We start from the raw sequence: 16,590 nt of genomic DNA, 5'->3' as shown, positions 1-16,590 counted from the left end.
CATGAGGCCTGATTCTGACTGACAGCAATGTGCCTGGTAGACTTCTTAGGATGAGTACTCCTGAGTGGGTGCCTCTACCCTGCTGCTCCCCTGGGGTCATTGCACAGATGTGCATGTTTCTTTGTCCTTGATGCCAGCCTTCCTGAGCTCTGGTGATGCCATCCCCAGCTCACACCAGAAGTTAAAAGCTGGAGTCATTTAAAACAGCAAGATTTATGAGATATGGCATGGCCCAATACTTCAAATCCATTTGATTAAAACAGCTTCACAGGCTGTGTGTTTATGTAGGGGACTTGTTAAAGGTCTCTTAAACATGCCTGTCCATTTGTTTCCCAGAAATGATTCCAATTAGTAGAGCATGATATTAATTTGCCGATGAATTATTTTCCCCCAGGCAGTGTTTTTATTTGAAGAAAAATAACTGATGAAGAATACAGAATAAATGCATACATGTGGACCTATTTGAGAGGCAAAAGTAAATTTTTTTTGCGGAGATTTTGAGTATCCAGTACAAATTATAAGCAGGAGTTTTTGAAAGACTGGCTTGAAAGCATTGTCACAAAGGTGAGAGAAATTTTATACTTCTCTGTGAGGAGTTCTAAGTGAACTACTGAGTGCTTCTTGAAAACGGCCTCTCTTTACTGGGACCACAAATGTATAGGAATGTGTTTGTATGAAAGTAAGTAGAATTGTATTATGTAAACATGCATATAACGATATTCATTAATTCAATAAATACACATCTATGTGTGGTAGCTGTATACTAGAGCTTCTGGGAGAAAAAAAGCGTGCTTTGTGCTTGTGCTGATTACATAAGCAAAACTAATGCATTTGCAATTTATTCCTCCAGTCGTCCAATTAAAAAAAAAAAAAAAAAAGAATCTCCAAGGCCTTAGTTGCTTGCTTTCATGAGGGCAACTTACATTAGTCCAAAGTTTGAGCAATCGAAAATCATCAGAGATTTGTGTGTGCTTACTGATAGTTATAGTAGTCAGCACTGTTTGTAAAAATGAAGTTGCTCATGGAAATGCGAACGCAGCTGCAGTGGATCGAAGCAAAGGTCCTTCTTAAGGAGCTCCTGTCTCTCCTGAGCAAATAGTATACTTAATGAAAGATGGAACATCACAGGCTTGTAGTCATCTTTTGCCAGTGCACTCTCCCAGCTTGCAGTATACTGTGGATCATGAACTTCAAGTCTGTATTGTCTAATAACTCCTCAATTTTTATTTATTCAATCACAGTTGTATTTTTCCACTTTATCCATCTTTCCTCTCTCCCCTTTCACTTTCCTCACTATGATATTTCCCACCAAACTGAAGTTTCTATTCTGAGGTGTATCTCACTGAAATTGCAGCTTGTGGCTGCCATAACATGATGATATTATGATTATGATAACATAAACATGATGATGGGATATTAGAGCATGCAATAGTAATTCAAACAGCCGTGATGTGGCATTTTTGCAAAAATTGTGATTTCAGTTATTCTAGAATATTTCTGGACAAAATGTCCAGCATACAGTTAGACAAAAACATCATGCAGTGGGTGAGAAAAGGGCTGATGGCTCGGGCCCAAAGTGTTATAGTAAGTGGGGTTACATCAAGGCTGGATGCAGCTCTGGGAAGCCTGGTCTAATGGCTGGCAATTCTGTGCACTGCAGAGGAATTAAAACTAGATTATCTTTGAGGTCCTGTTCAACCCGGGCCATTCTGTGATCCTATGATTCTGTGATCAGGCTGGCGGCTGGTCATTAGTAGGGTTCCCCAGGGATCCATTTTAGGATCTGTTCTCATTAATGTTCTCATAAATAACTTGGATGTAGGACTGGAAGGTATTTTAAGCAAGTTTCCCAGTGAAACTAAATTGGGAAAAGCTTTCGACTCTGAGACTGAGAGGCCTTGTGGAGAGATCTGGACAGATCAGAGAGCTAGGCAATCACCAACCTCAGAAGTTTAACAAGAGCAAGTGCTGGGTTCTGCACCTGGGAAGGGATGACCTTGGCCATACGTACAGACTGAGTGATAAGACACTGGTCATTTGCCCCACTGAAATAGGGCAAGTTGAGTAAGAGCCAACAGTAAGACCCAGGCAGCCAGGAAGGCCGACTTCTTCTGGAGCAAATCAAGCACATCGCTATTAGCCAGTTAAGGGAAGTGATTGTCCTGTTCTACACTGCATTGATAAGGCCTCATCTTGAGTACTGCACAGTTTTGGGGTCCACAGTACAAAAATGGCATAGAGCTATTAGAGAATGTCCAGAGGAGAACTACAAAGATGTGGAAGGGTCCAGAGGGAACAGTGTAGGAGGAGCAGCTGAAGTCCCATGGTTTGTTCAGCTTAGATAAGAGAAGACTAAAGGGAGACCTCATGGCAGCCTACAGCCTCCTCATGATGGGTAGTGGAAGGGCAGGTGCTGATCTCCTTTCTCTGGTGACCAACAGTAGAACCTGAGGAAACAGCATTGAGCTGTGACAGGAGAGGTTCAGGTTGGGTATCAGGAAAAAGTTCTTCACCAGGTCAGGCACTGGAACAGGTTCCCCAAGAGAGTGGTCATGGTACTGAGCTTGCTGAGGTTCAAGATGCATCTGGACAATGCTCTCAGACATATGGTCTGATTTTTGGGTGGTTCTCTGCGGAGCCAAGAGTTGAATTGATAGGTCCTTTCCAACTCAGGATATTCTATGATTTCTTTGGAAGATAGAAAATATTAACAGAAGTCTTAATACATTCACTATATTTTACCAGATCTTAATAGGTGGTATTAACAAAACTATACAAAGTAATCAAGTTGACAGCAATCTTGTTAAATCTCACTACAGGAAACTCTAATTGACTAGTAATCAAACTGAAGCACCTTACCTTTAGTATCAGTCCCAGACTGTGCAACTTGCATGTATGTCATGTAGAGGCTGGTCACCGATAACACTGGGCAGTGGGTATCCACATAGCTTGCTCTTTCAGTGTGGCAGCGATCTGCCATAGAGCTCTTTGCAGCCCCACTTGTGCTCGTGCCTTATCATTTCGAATGCGATAACACACAGCGTGCCCAGACCACTTCTTTCTTCCTTGCCCTTAGAAAATCTATGAGCTGATCTGAAGGCAGGAAAAATGCATCTCAGAAAGAGGTTGGCAAAGATCCGTGGAAGATGAGATAGCTGTCTAAATGTGTGGCTGCTACCTGCAAGAAAGAAAGCAGCGCTCAGCCTGTGCGGTGTAGCAAATACAGCTGTTAAGCACTCATATGTCTCGTGGTGGATGAAATTTCTATTTCAGTGGCCTTTACCTTTAGGGAAGATTGTTCTGACAGTGATATTTTTAAAAAAATGTAATCTGCATGCCCAATTATGTTTTAAGAGAAGCATCTAGATAATTTTCATTCTCTAGAGCAAAATGAAAATACTGTTTGCAATGGCGCCAAGATTAAGCACCCAGTTTCTGTGCACCAGAATTAATATCTGTCTGTGCCACAAATTTTTATTTAATTTCTGCCCTTCTCCCTCCTTGCCTAATAAAAGGTAAGCTGGAGTTGCACACTGCAGCATCCAACTTCCCGTGGATGTGACTCCTAATGTTTTCAGTGGAGCATTTGCCTAATAAATGCACCAGTTGTGTTGAGATCCATGCTGTTTTTTGGGTATGTCTTGATATTTGAGTTGTCAAATGATAACAGTTAGAAAACGTGAGCTGTCTTAGCTTGTTGTGACCTAGAATATGTCCTTCAATGAGCTGAAGGGGTTGGAGATAAAATTGGGCATATGATGAGTTCACGTAGCAGCCTTACCCCATCATCTTGACAGATTTGTCTTGCTTTTCAGATATTTAACAGTGAAGCTTTCTCTTTTAGAGGAATAACCCTCCCCATACAGTGGGGAGAGTGGAGGATTTCAAATGCTGCAAGTCAGCAGGACACTTGGATTTACTGCGTTCTAATTTTAATTGGGAGGTTGTAAATTGCTGGGGGACACCACAAAGTTTTATTTATGATTAAGGAACTCCACCTGAAGTCCTTTGTTCAGAGATTTGTTATTTCTACAGTATCAAAATTGAGTTGGTCAACTGCAGTGAGATGAGCAGACTGCAATATAAGACCTAATATAAGGACTTCATTCCTTTACAAGTTCTACAAATAACACTGGCTATGATAACACCAGTGTTTAGAAGTGCTGTGTTTCAGATGTGTTTGTTGCGTTGCCCAGGCTTTTAGTTTTCCCATCATTATTACCACATAGCATTTGGCAACCAAACTGCTCATTTAAATGCTTGTTCCGTATATTGTAGAGGTTCAGTTTTCTTTTTAGCAAATATTTTCTTTTAGAATACCAAATAAAAACAACCACTGATGCTTTTAAAATAGATTTAATGAAAGAGTAGTCTGTTCTGGAGGTGCTTCGATATACACATGGGAGATCTTTTGTTCTTTTCTCTGAAATGGAAGAAGGAAAGCTAGGTTGCAGTTATTGTCTTGCCTGACCTAGCTGCCACTTTTCTCCTAACATGGAAATCTGTTACCCAGAAATAAGTATTTACGCAAGGATTAAAAGAAATGAAAGAAAAATTCAATAAAGATGAAAATGGCACTGTAAAGTTGAGAATGACCTAGTGAGTGGAATGTTACTCAGTTCCTTAGATCTGAGTCAATACCACAAGAAAAATGGCAGATTCACTTTCCTGAGAATCAGGTATTCGTTATCAAGTTCAGGTGGTGCAATCAGTCTTATTTTTGTTTTCCTGACTACTCACATGTAAGTCGTGTGACAAAAAAACCACTATGTTCAATTCTGCTAGCGAATGTGGATTGCTAGTGTCTCATTTCTTCCTGAGACAATGAAAGTAACAAGTCATGCAATAGATGCGCATACATGGCTCAATTATTTTGTAAATATTCATGAGAACATTTGTGTTTGTCCTCCCAAGTGAGAAAAAACAAGAAACAGTTATTTGGATCTAAAGCTTGGGTTCGTAAATCTGCTTGGTATGTAAAATTTCAATGTCAAACAAAGTTTGGATGGTTACCTCATCTATCCATTGCGTGTACCTCAGTGCCAATTTGGCTGTACTCAGGCGTGTATGAAATATTGCAAAACTCATCAGAGTTGGAATTGTGACCTCAGATATGCTAAGTCCACTTGGGCAAGTGGCCAACACAAAGACTTACCTGAACATGAACTGGCCTTTCCTGTTGTGCTTGTATTTTACACATTGAATTCACTTCTGGGTGAAAAACAAGGCAGTATGTTCTTGTTGCTGGAAGCAGGCATAATTCCTGCTATGACTCTGTCAAAGCATTTTTAACCCAGCCTATTCTTTCACATGCAGTGTTCCCCCAACTAAGGAGCAACTCTCTCAGTTATCTGTAAGTATTGTTTTGTGTGTGTTTGCAGTTTTGGCTCTGATCAGCTGCTGACGCTTGTACATGTCAGATACAAGGACTGAAGGTAAATATATCAAAAAGCCAAATGATTCTGATAAATGCAGGCAGTTTGTTTTTTAATGGGGCAAATGAACTGAATAATAGAATAATAAATAAAAAAGCAAAAAGTTTAGTTCATATTATGCTAAGTATAACATTTTTCCCTCCTCGTTTCAAATAAATTTTCACTCCTAAACAACCTAAAATAAAACATTGCACCATTTTCAGCAATTGGGTGGAAACCAAAGAAGGACATTACTATTTTCAGAGAATCACAAGTAGTCATCCCTGCTTTTTTTTCTATTGTTCTTCTTGGAGTTTGTTGCTGTGTGTTCACACCTAAGATATGCAAAACCTGGGTTTACTCTCTGTATTCTTTGAGGGTTTATTTAAATATATGTTATATGGTTGACTTAAATCACAAAGCTGAAATCTAGTATGAAGTTGAGGAATCATCACAATAACCTCTGCTTCAGTTTTATGTAAAGAAACTCAATAGAGCAGAAAGCAAGGCTGAAGCACCTTGCTTGATAAGTCTGCACCCTTTGAGATGGTATTAAGAGTTGGTTTGAGTCTCTAGTTTTTCCTTTTTGTTGACATTTAGGTCATTTCATCAGTAGTGAAACAGCTTCATCTGCAGTAGTTGAGAAGGAACTTAATGTTAACTGTAACTACAGTATGAAGTTAGATTTTGATGGCTGCAAATTCATAAGGGCAGAGGAGGGAACTGGACTGAAACCCAATAACTTGAGCTGGATTGTTATTGTCGTAATTGTGCAACTTAAAAATTGTGTTTAGGAGGCTAAGGGAGAAATTTCACCAGCCTTAATTTGCTGGTGCAGTTGTCCTACAGTAGTTATTCACGGAATCATAGAATGGCCTGGGTTGTAAAGGACCACAATGATCACCAAGTTCCAACCCCCTGCGATGTGCAGGGTTGCCAACCAGCAGACCAGGCTGCCCAGAGCCACATCCATGTGTAGTCTGGGGCAATAGTCCATAATTTGGCAAGGGTTGGGCTTGAGACGAGGCAAAGACTTAAGGATTTCTTACTAGGAAAAAGAGATGAACTGAAGAGTGAGACTGATTCAGACTGTTACACGCTGTCTAAGTGAGATATACAAAGTCTCACTGTCACCAAAGGTCCTCACTGGCTGTTTTTTAAATATTTTTTTTACGTCTCAATGTGGATTTCCCTCTCTGAGGCACAAGGCTCTTGCAGGCAGTGCTTTGGGAATCCAAGGGATTGACAGCCTCTATCTGATCACTCACTTGAAAACCTAAGTCTGTATATTACACAGTGTGGCTGTTTGACATGCTCATGCCAATACAGATTCAAATACTAGGCAAGAGCTGGTGCAAACCAAGATGTCCTTGGAGAGCATCAAAGCTATAGTACAGTATGTACACTACAGTATCCTTGTGCTGTAGTGGAAAGAAAAACATTTTATCTCTTGCTTCAGGAAGAGAGAAAGAGCAAGCGGGCAGATGTTTTTAAAGTAGAAACTAGGGGAAGGTTTCTAGCTTGATACCCATGCACTGAATATTTGGTCCCGGCAGTTGGTGGTTCTTTGTAAGTGGGAGGTTTTGTGGTACTAACAGCTGTCTCCCTGCAGAAGGCTGTCATTCTGTGTTTCTTTTTAAAACAAGCTGCTCCATGCCCTGCCAGCAGACAATGAGGCATTTAGGCAAATCAGTCCTGCGTGAAACATGACAAAGCAGCTAAGGATGTACTGATATACTGCTACAGAAACACTGCAGTTCTTCATTATGTTATTGCTCCGCTTTTGTTAGCGTTTGCTTTGAAAAAAATTTCTTTCCCATTTTCCCCTTTGTGTCCATTCTGGCATGCTACCGCTTTGGTAAGCCTACATAGTTGGGAGAATATGTGTCTGGTGGCTGAATGTGTATATAATTGTTTGAGTTTTCTACTTACCTCAGCTATTCAGACTCAAAATGGAGCTAAATATCTCCATTTACTTGGGCTTCTAGCGTTTGTGATTATGTGGTTTTGCTATATACCTTTTGTTACTGATAGGGGGCAATATGAAAATGTCTAGTCTGTTCTTAGAGGCAGATGGTCTGTTATTAGATGTCACTTAACATCAACTTTTCTCCTGCAGCAGTCTGTGGAGTCTAGAAATTTAATATTGAATGAGTAGTAAAGATAGAATCTAAACTGTCTTGTGAAGCTTTTCTGTTTTTGGTATGATGGATGGGATGGTTCATAAGGATAAGACCTGAATGCTCTGAGAGTTGGAAGTTTTGAGCTGGATCAGACTTTAGCAGCTTGTACCTTAATAGCTTGTATCTATCTGTCTGGCTAAAACTTGCTTTTTCTTCTCTTGTTTGTGTCTGAAATTTTAGTTATTTGGCAGCCTTACTTTGAGTATTGTTTGCAGTTTTGGGTGTCATGATATTAGAAGGACATAAAACTGTGAGAGAGTGTTCAAGAGTGTGCTTTGACGATGGTGGAGGGTCTGGAGAACAAGATGTATGAGTAGTGGCTGAAGTGTGTTGGTTAGTTCAGCGCAGAGCAGAGGAGCTGAGGGGAGGTTCTTCACCAGAGAGTAATGGGAGACTGGAACAGGCTCCAAGCTGCCGGAGTTCAGGAAGCATATGGATAACACTCTGAGATGAAGGGTTTGAGTTTTGGGTGGTCCTGTGCAGAACCAGTTGGACTTGGATGATCCTTGTAGTTTCCTTCCAATTAGATGTTCTGTGATTCTATGAGTCTATGAAAAACAAAGTTCACACATTTACAAGCTGGTGCTTTGCTCTTATTATAAGGAAAATACCACTTTCAGAGCATTACTGCTTTTTTCTTCAGGCAAGTTATTTAAAGGTACAAAAATGAGCTGTCTGGGCTTACTCATTTTAAGCTGATAGTCAAGCATCAGTAATGAAAACGACTGCATAAATTGTCATCTATCTCACACTGTCCAAGACATTTCCCTGCCATTACTCTCAGCATAATCTATAGCACTTTGTCCAGCCAGAAGGAGCTGAAGTGTTGGCTCTTCTGCTGTATAGTTTATTTTCCATCTGGAGGATGGAAAATACATGGCCTTTCCATGCCAATTTTATTGGAGGTCTGTACAAAGACCGTGGATCAAGTCTTTATTCTTTCAAGGGACTTAAGATCCAGCTCTTGCTAAGATACTTTAGTTGAACATGTGAAGTGTGAGTGAACTCCTGGTGCCCCAGTAAATCCACTGGTGGAAAGCGCTGATCCTCACAAGGACGTGGGGCTTTAGGACTCCCAGAAATTTAACATTGAAACGAGTTGCCCACCCTCAAGTTTAGGTGTGTGTCTGGGGTTTAATTCCCACAGGTTTCTGGGAGAAGAAACAGTCCATAAAGAATGATTTGTGCTAGAGATCTAGACCTCAAACTTGCTTGTTCCACTTAAAAACACATCTAGTTAAAACCATTTTCACGATTTTAGTGTTACAAGAAGCTTGTGATGCCTTCACTCTTTATGTTATTAACTGACTGTCTTTCATCCTTCAATACTGATTGTTGTGCTTGATGATGATCTTTGTAGTTTTACCAAACTATGTAAAATGGCTATATGCAAAATGGTAGCTGTGTAAGATCTTGTTTTTAAAGAAATTCTTGCATGGACTTACTGTTTCAAAAATACACGTGAAGGTTGTGTGAAAGGTAGCCAGTGCTTCTCAAGGCTCCAGCGGAGATCAAAATCACTCTGCATTTCATGCACTTTGCAGTCACAAAATAAAGCATAACCCTTAGTAAATGTATGAGATGCCAGACACATTGTGATATCATGATGTAAAGCGAACAAAAGTGATGACAGAGCCTTTATTTGAGTTACAGGTGCTGTAGAACAAGATATCAAAGAAAGAAGAATTAACTCACCCTCCCAGAAAGAGCTTGGAATAAAAGGGTGAGCTGGGGAATGCAGCTGTCTCTGGTTCGAACTCTGGCATGCTGGAAAAGTAGGGGGGAGGGGGGCATGTGGTGCAGGCTCTGAGTACATACACACTGCTGGAAGCACAGCTGGAAGCACCACCAAAGGTGGATCTAGGCTCCCCACTCCGAGTACTCAGGTGCTCATGTACTGTTTCAAGCTGTTACCTGGCAATTCCACTGCACGTGGAAGCACTGTGATTACCCCAGTTTCACAGCACAGACATTAAACTGACAGTACACAAAGTTCTCTGGCATGGAATCATGACTGGCCTGGTCATTTTTAAGTCCCTGTCCATGCAGTAGTTCTAGTACATCATTCTTTCTCTCTTCATCAGAGAAGTCAACCGATTCTCTGGGAGCTGTAGGCAGTTAGAAGCCATGAAATGCTGGGAGTCATCTAGTCAAGTTCTTTGGTGGATTGCAAAATCCATGAGATGTTGGCAAAAACTCCAGTTGTCCAAATCCAGATTGATGCTTTCCTGCTGTAAAGCATGGCCAGGTACTCTAGAGACATGTGAAATCAGAAAGTCTTACCTGCATGCATGGACAGAGGCATGTAAAGCTATCCAAGGCTATTGTGCTACTGGCTGAAATTTTGGTCTCCTGCAGGAAGAAATTAAGCTTTAATAAATTCTGAGAAACAACTGGATGTGATATATCATACAAGCTACTGTGCTGCTGCTTTGAATAAGTTTGAGGCTTAAAGGATGCTGTGGAGATGATATTTGTAATTTTTATGGAAAAGATATCCATATATGAAATGACCTAAAGGGAAACAGAAGGGTGTACTTTCATAATTGAGATACTGCACAGTTGGGATAATGCTTCTCTCTCTACCTTGATGCTAAGGAAAGGCACTTTTATGTGATTCTTGGAGTGGTCTCTAAAATAAGTCTCTAAATGTAAGAGTTTTGTGTCACATTGCAAATGGTATTTTGTCCCTTCCATTTAAAATGTAATTTAAAGTTAGTGATGTTAGTGGCTGTGTGATATTACAGGGGATTCCTCTGCTGTAACTGTTGATTCTGTAATGGGTCTTTCTTTTGGGCTCACTTTGGGCTTTCTCATTTTTGTGAACTTTGGAAGTTACAGAATCCCTGCCAAAGAAAGGCTCAAACCTCTCAAGTCACGTAACAGTACTCAAAGGAGGCTAAGTGATGGTGCTGACTTTAGCAATGGCAGAGCTGGTGGAAGCTTCCAACTCTGTACTTCTACAACCTCTGAGTTAAGAAGAATGGGTGGCAGCATCTTTAGAAATAAAGCCATTGACAACTAAAAGGTCATCACGGTCCCAGTAGCTAGTAATTACTGCTTCTCCTTAAAGGATCTTAACCAGTGCTCTATCAGTGTTGGGATGGAGATGAGAGTTTTGGTGTAGAAGTACCTGCTTGTTCTCACAGCTCAGCCTGAGATGTGAATTTTAGAGGGTAGAAAAGGGCAGAGCTGATGAACTTTACCACTCCATTCTACCAGTCTTTTTATATAGCTAATGGAAATCCATGCTTCGGTCATTTTAAGACCAAGCTGTACTTTCTGACTGGAGTCCAAAAGGATATAGTCTGAGTCGGTGAGGGGGTAGCAAAGGGGAGCCGTGACTGCCTTATAGCTTCTGTTCCACAGATCCTTTAAAATTGCTTTGAAATAAAACTGTTTGGTTGAAGAAAGCAAGAGGGTTATGACTATAACTAGGGACACAGTATACTTCGTCTCCTCTGAAGGCTCTTCAAAATTAGGAGTCTGGGTAAATGCTTGTGCAGTGTGAGGTTTGGGCTCTGTTCATCTTTTCTCACTGGCCAGGTGAACTGGCTGAGCATGGGGCTGAGCACGCGATCTTCTCTGGGATCTTGTTCCATGTCAGTGCCAGGGGATGCTGTGTTTAAGCATTTTCTCAGAGATCATGCTGGAGTTACAGTTTCCCAGAGCACAGGCATTGCTCAGATTGTTGACAAGCTGCGTGCACAGAGGGGAAAACAGAAAACAAGGATGGTTACTGGAAAAGGAAAAAGCTTTATTCTCCCATATCACTTTTGAAATGGTTGCCTGGATCTCAATACAACTTTCTTTCAAATCCGAACTTAAAATAAAACCTGGGTTTTTCTTTTTCTATTGTTATTTCTGCCACCTCCATGACTTGAGAAGCACTTAAAAAAGGCTCGTATTAGCATTCATGTGTTACTTTTTTGCCCCCTGTTGTGACAATTTGACAAAATAGTAACTTGTCTGCGATGTTCAGAGTGACTTCTTCCAGTAGGTTTGCACAAAAATGCATTACTGTTGTGGAAAGTGAGTTCTATGTCTAGAATAATATGTTCAGGGAAGTTCTTTATAGTTCAGAGACTGAATTAAATTTTATCATGTTTTAGGATGTTTTCTTACACATCCACCCTTTAACGATCAATTACCAATTAAAAAATTCCCATATTCCCCATATCTGGACCAGGAGAGCAGACTGTGCCACATCCGTGCAAAAATTAGTGTGGGTGAAATCACTGGTCAAATTAACAGGTGCTGTGAGGAAGAAAGAAAAGCAAAAATCTGAAACCCCAGATTTTGTGGCCTTTATTTTAATTAATTAATTTATTTTTTTCTCTAATTTTATGGCCTTTTGCCATGATGCACAGCTGAAACTGGGCTGTGTCTCTGGACACAGTCTCTCCAGACCCTGACTTGTTTGTCTTATTTTTGAGGATTTGAAATCAGCCCTGAAGAAATGTAGCCTCTTGCCTTTGGATGGCCCGTGAAGCTTAGTTTTGGCCCCGTGACAGGAGCTAGAGCAGAGCTGAAAATGCCTGATGATGCATGCTGAATTCCAGGCTTATGTGGTTCTGTAAGGATGTCAAATAAGTAACTTTATTGAGAATGGTCCCTTAATCAGCATTCAAAGACTGAGATATGGAAGGCTGTTTCTTGGACAGTTTATTGGGCTCTCTGTTTTGCCCAGCCTACATTGCTGGGTTTGTCAGCTTACAAATTGTCCCATTTCTGTGTCTTCCCATGCCACTGTGGTTGCCCTAAGTATGAGAGTGTAACAAAAGTGAGCCAGAAGGTTTGATCATTGGTTATTGATGTCTTTCTGACTTGAGGCTCCTATTGCTTTGGAGTTGCTTCCTAGAAGTTTGAAAAATTTTTGTAATATCATTAGCTTTTATTTTCTCTTTGAGTAAACTCCTTTTCATGGAGACATACAAATCGTCCTTTCCTTTAAAACACAATGTAATGGTAATACAGAAGCTAATCTAATAATATATGTGAGAAAGTACTTTTATGGTGTATGCAAGCTGTAATTTCAAGAAAAAGGAATGCTCTGTTTGTAAATAAGCGTTGGGCTAATTTTTTGTAATCAGCGTTAAACGTATGGTGGACTTGGGCTAAATTCATTTCTACACCTTTAACAACCTCCCTCTCTCTACTGGCTGCCTCTCTTCTGATGCAGGCCAGAAGACTGTTGGCAGTCTGGACTGCAAGAGCAAGCTGCCTGCTTATGCCCAGCTTTTTGGTCCATCAGTACCCCTCCAAGGCCTTCTCCTCAGGGCTGCTCTTAGTGAGTTCTTCTTCCAGTCTGTGCACATGCCTGGGTTTGCCACAACCCAAGTGCAACACCTTGCACTTGGCCTTATTGAACCTCATTAGGTAAACGTGGGCCCACTTCTCAAGCCTGTCCAGATCTATTTGGATGACACCTCTTCCTTCTGTTGTGTGAACTGCACCACTCAGCTTGGTGTAATCTGCAAACTTGCTGAGGATGTACTCGATCACAAAATCTGTGTCACTGATAAAGATGTTGAGGTGCACCAGTCCCAAGACACACCCCTTAGGTCACCACTCATGACCAACTTCCACCTGGACGTAGAGCCATTGATCACAACTCTCTGTCTTTAACCACCCAACCCATTCTTTTTTCATCAAATAGCCCATTCTCCAAATCCATCTCTGTTAGAGATGAGGATGTAACATGGAACCATATCAAAGGTCTTGCAGAAATCCAGGTAGAAGATATCAGTTAAACCTCATGGAAACGTTTGCCTTTTTCTGGTCACTGCAGACTTTGCCTGATAGCCATGACTGTCAGGTGAATAACAGTGTTGCCAGCCTCATCAACTAGTTCCTTCAGGACCCTGGGATGAATGTTGTCCGGCCTCATGAAGTTGCACACATCCAGTCTCACATAGTGGTTTCAGATTTGCCCCACTGTTCAGGTGGGAGGGATATTGCTCCTCTCACTCCCTCCTTGAGATTCAGGGACATGAGAAGCCTGACTGCCAATGAAGGCTGAGGTAAAGAACTCGTTGAGTACCTCAGCTTTCCCCATGTGTGTTGAAGCCAGTTCTCCCTTCTCATTTATTTGAGCAGGTACACACTCTTTGCCCTGTCTCTTCTGACCAGTGCACTTACAGAATTCCTTCTTTTTTCACATCCCTTGCCATGTTTAGTTTCATCTGAACCAATGTAATATTAATCATTCCTACCTAGGTTGTAGCAACTTGGAATGCTGGCCAAGGGCCTGACATGAAGTATGTCTTGTAAGGTATTATCTAACATCAAGAAGCAGCAGCCTTTGAATATATATATATATATATATATATATATATATATTCATTTATTAAAAAACACTATTTTCCTAATACCAGCCAAACATTTGATCCGTATCTGTGAGCTTGAAGGTGACTTTCCAAGGGGAGCCTGTTACTGACTTAATGGATTTTGTCATGAGAAAATTAGGAGATTTCCTTCGCTGGAGTCTGTCAGCAGTAAGTAGTATTTCAGAGTAGCTTAATTACAAACTACAATGAATTACAGTTAAAACGTAAGGAGGGATCTATTGTAGCTTGAAAACGTTAGCCAGATTTGAAAATAGAGCTGATTCTCAGAGGTGATGTTGGGAGCTAGAATCCACTGTTTGTTGGCACAGTGAGAGCACGTGATACTGAGATGTGATGAGTGTGTGATGGCATAATTAAACACATACATAAGAGGTGGATGACTATTAAGTGATCAGAAGAGATTTTGAACTAAATCTAGGAAAACAGAACCATTTTTCACTGTCTGATTATGGTGCTTATCAGTAAATGACCTTTTCAAAAGACTAAATGTAAATGTCTTGAAAATACTTTGTGGTTTCAGTGATGACAAATATAAAAATGTTTAGAGGATAAAAAGCATTTCCACGACTTGCGTGACCAAATAATGTTTTTCTGGGGGGGAGCACTGTTGGGGTTGTTTGGGCTTTTGTCATTCTTTCATTGCAATTATCGTTTGAATATGTGCTGCTTCCTGACAAGATTTCTGCTACTATCTTCAAAGGTCAGAGCTTTTCATAATTCAGAGTGTAGAAATATTTAAGGGGATACTGAGGACGATCCTTAGAACAAGGGTAATGGATTGGTGATTAGATGACAAGAGCAGAATATAAAATTAGCATGGAGAGCAACTGGATGCAACATTCAGTTCATCATGGATGAAGCAAGGACAATAGCTCGTATTTCCCTTTTCTGTCTTTGTCAGTTATGCATTTCTGAGCAGATGTTTTCTCCGTGTTTTTGTAACTCCTACCCTGGGGTCCTAATCCTAGCTACTACATCTGGATGTTGTACTGTATTCTGCTTTAGAGTTTAGGAGTCCAAGATCAACACTATCTGATTAAATCTGAAGGGAAGTGTTTCTATTTTTCTCCAGCCATTTTTCATTCCTAAGTTTGGTTTTAAAATACAGCTACTGGTGGAGAAAATGCAAAAGTTGCTTAACCAATGAGATTGGATACTTCTTGACAGAAGGACTCTTTGATGTCTGTATGCTTAATGTTTTAGAACTTCATTGCTTATAGCTATTCATAATAAATTAATGAGTAATTTAAAACGTAATGAGGAAAAAATATGGAGTTTTAGCCTTTGAAAAAAAAAAAAATAAATAAATCAGTGCTCATTTTACCTTCTGCTAGAATGGAATGCAGGCAAGTGTGACGGAACTGGTTCCCTATTTCACTGCATCACTGCCAAGTTAATACCGTTGCTTGGACTCTATAAACAGCTGCAAAACTGGCGTGGCATAGCAAATAAACTGTCCACTAAGCTTAAGCCTTATAGCCACGTGTTATTTGAACTGTGTGCTTTCCATATTGTTTGGAATTTCAGAACTGGCTATTCTGCTGTTTAACAGTAACTTATGAAAATACACTTGCACATATTTTCTCAGATGATGTTTCGCCAACATTTGCCAAGCAGGTCTCAAAAATGTTTGTTAATGTATTAGAATTTACAGTAAGCATGTTGTGCTTAAATTTTGATGCTCTGTTAAAAAAAAACAAAAAAAAACAAAAAAAAACAAAAAAAACAACCAAAAAACATCATGAATTAGTACAGAAGACAGAACCTGTGAACAGGTTGCGTGATCTGTGTAATGCTTTGATTAAAACTTCCAGGTAGAAAACTGGAAGTATTTTAAAGCTTTTCTAAAGTAGAAAAACCAATGAGATGAGGCACTTGAGGTCATCTTCACCATGTGTGAAATTCCACTGAGGTTTGCTTTATAGTCAAACTCTTAAAGTCAATTTAATGTCCAAAGTAGACAAGCTGCTGCGTGGTTCTCCATTGCACTGGTCTCCTCACTCACATTTTGTCTTTTTTTTAATCCTTTTTAGGCCTTCCTGAATGCTTCAAAAGCGTGGGGCAAGAAATTATTATGAAAAAAAGCAGCAAGATTTGTCAGAGATAAGACTTGATTAAATTTGCCTTATTATTTTTTGGGGGGCGTTCAGGAATGAACTTTTCCAGATGCTCTGAAAACTGAAAGCTAGCGATCTACCATAAAGGCAGGATTTTTTATTTTTTATTTTTTTTAAATGAAAACCAAATACTGTAATAAATAACCAAGATCTAATCACAGCTTTTAACTCTGGTATTTACTCCCTCAATCTGAAACTCCATAAACACTGCAAAATAAACAGCATTGGTTTTTTTGGCTGAATAATTACAGCATTGTCTTGTTCACTACTGAAATCTTTTTCATTGTGAAATCTGCATAAGACTTAAGGATTGTATTTCCACGTGACAAACATTACGTTGGCTGGAAAAGCTGCTGGAGAAGTGCTCACTTGAAATTCATGCAATGGACGGTGCTTGATCACTTAAGTAGCCATATATATAATATTAAGTAATTATTTTCCTTAAAAAGAATGAAATGCAGAGCAAATGTTCCAACATCTAAAAATCATAGAATGCCCCAGTGTCTCCCAGTTCCCATAAGTAACA

General features: G+C 40.1%; 1 protein-coding gene across 5 annotated transcripts in view; it reads left to right on the top strand.

The window, feature by feature from the left end:
- The window catches only part of HECW1 (HECT, C2 and WW domain containing E3 ubiquitin protein ligase 1), a 232,883-nt gene that overhangs the window by 30,730 nt on the left and 185,563 nt on the right, over window positions 1-16,590 (top strand). For 2 of the 5 annotated variants that reach the window (XM_042834240.1, XM_042834237.1), the window contains exon 1: window positions 5,198-5,353. The exons of 2 other annotated variants lie outside the window; for them this stretch is intronic. The gene's annotated coding sequence lies outside the window, so the exon portion shown is untranslated. Of the gene's footprint in view, window positions 1-5,197; window positions 5,354-9,250; window positions 9,321-16,590 lie in introns of those variants that run through there. One more of the 5 variants, XM_042834236.1, reaches the window with a different exon arrangement.

The sequence above is a fragment of the Centrocercus urophasianus genome, unplaced genomic scaffold (genome assembly GCF_019232065.1).
Source record: "Centrocercus urophasianus isolate 14NV4802_14NV808 unplaced genomic scaffold, USGS_Curo_1.0 seq_44, whole genome shotgun sequence".
NCBI lineage: Eukaryota > Metazoa > Chordata > Aves > Galliformes > Phasianidae > Centrocercus > Centrocercus urophasianus.
This window is presented reverse-complemented; position numbering and strand designations above follow the sequence as displayed.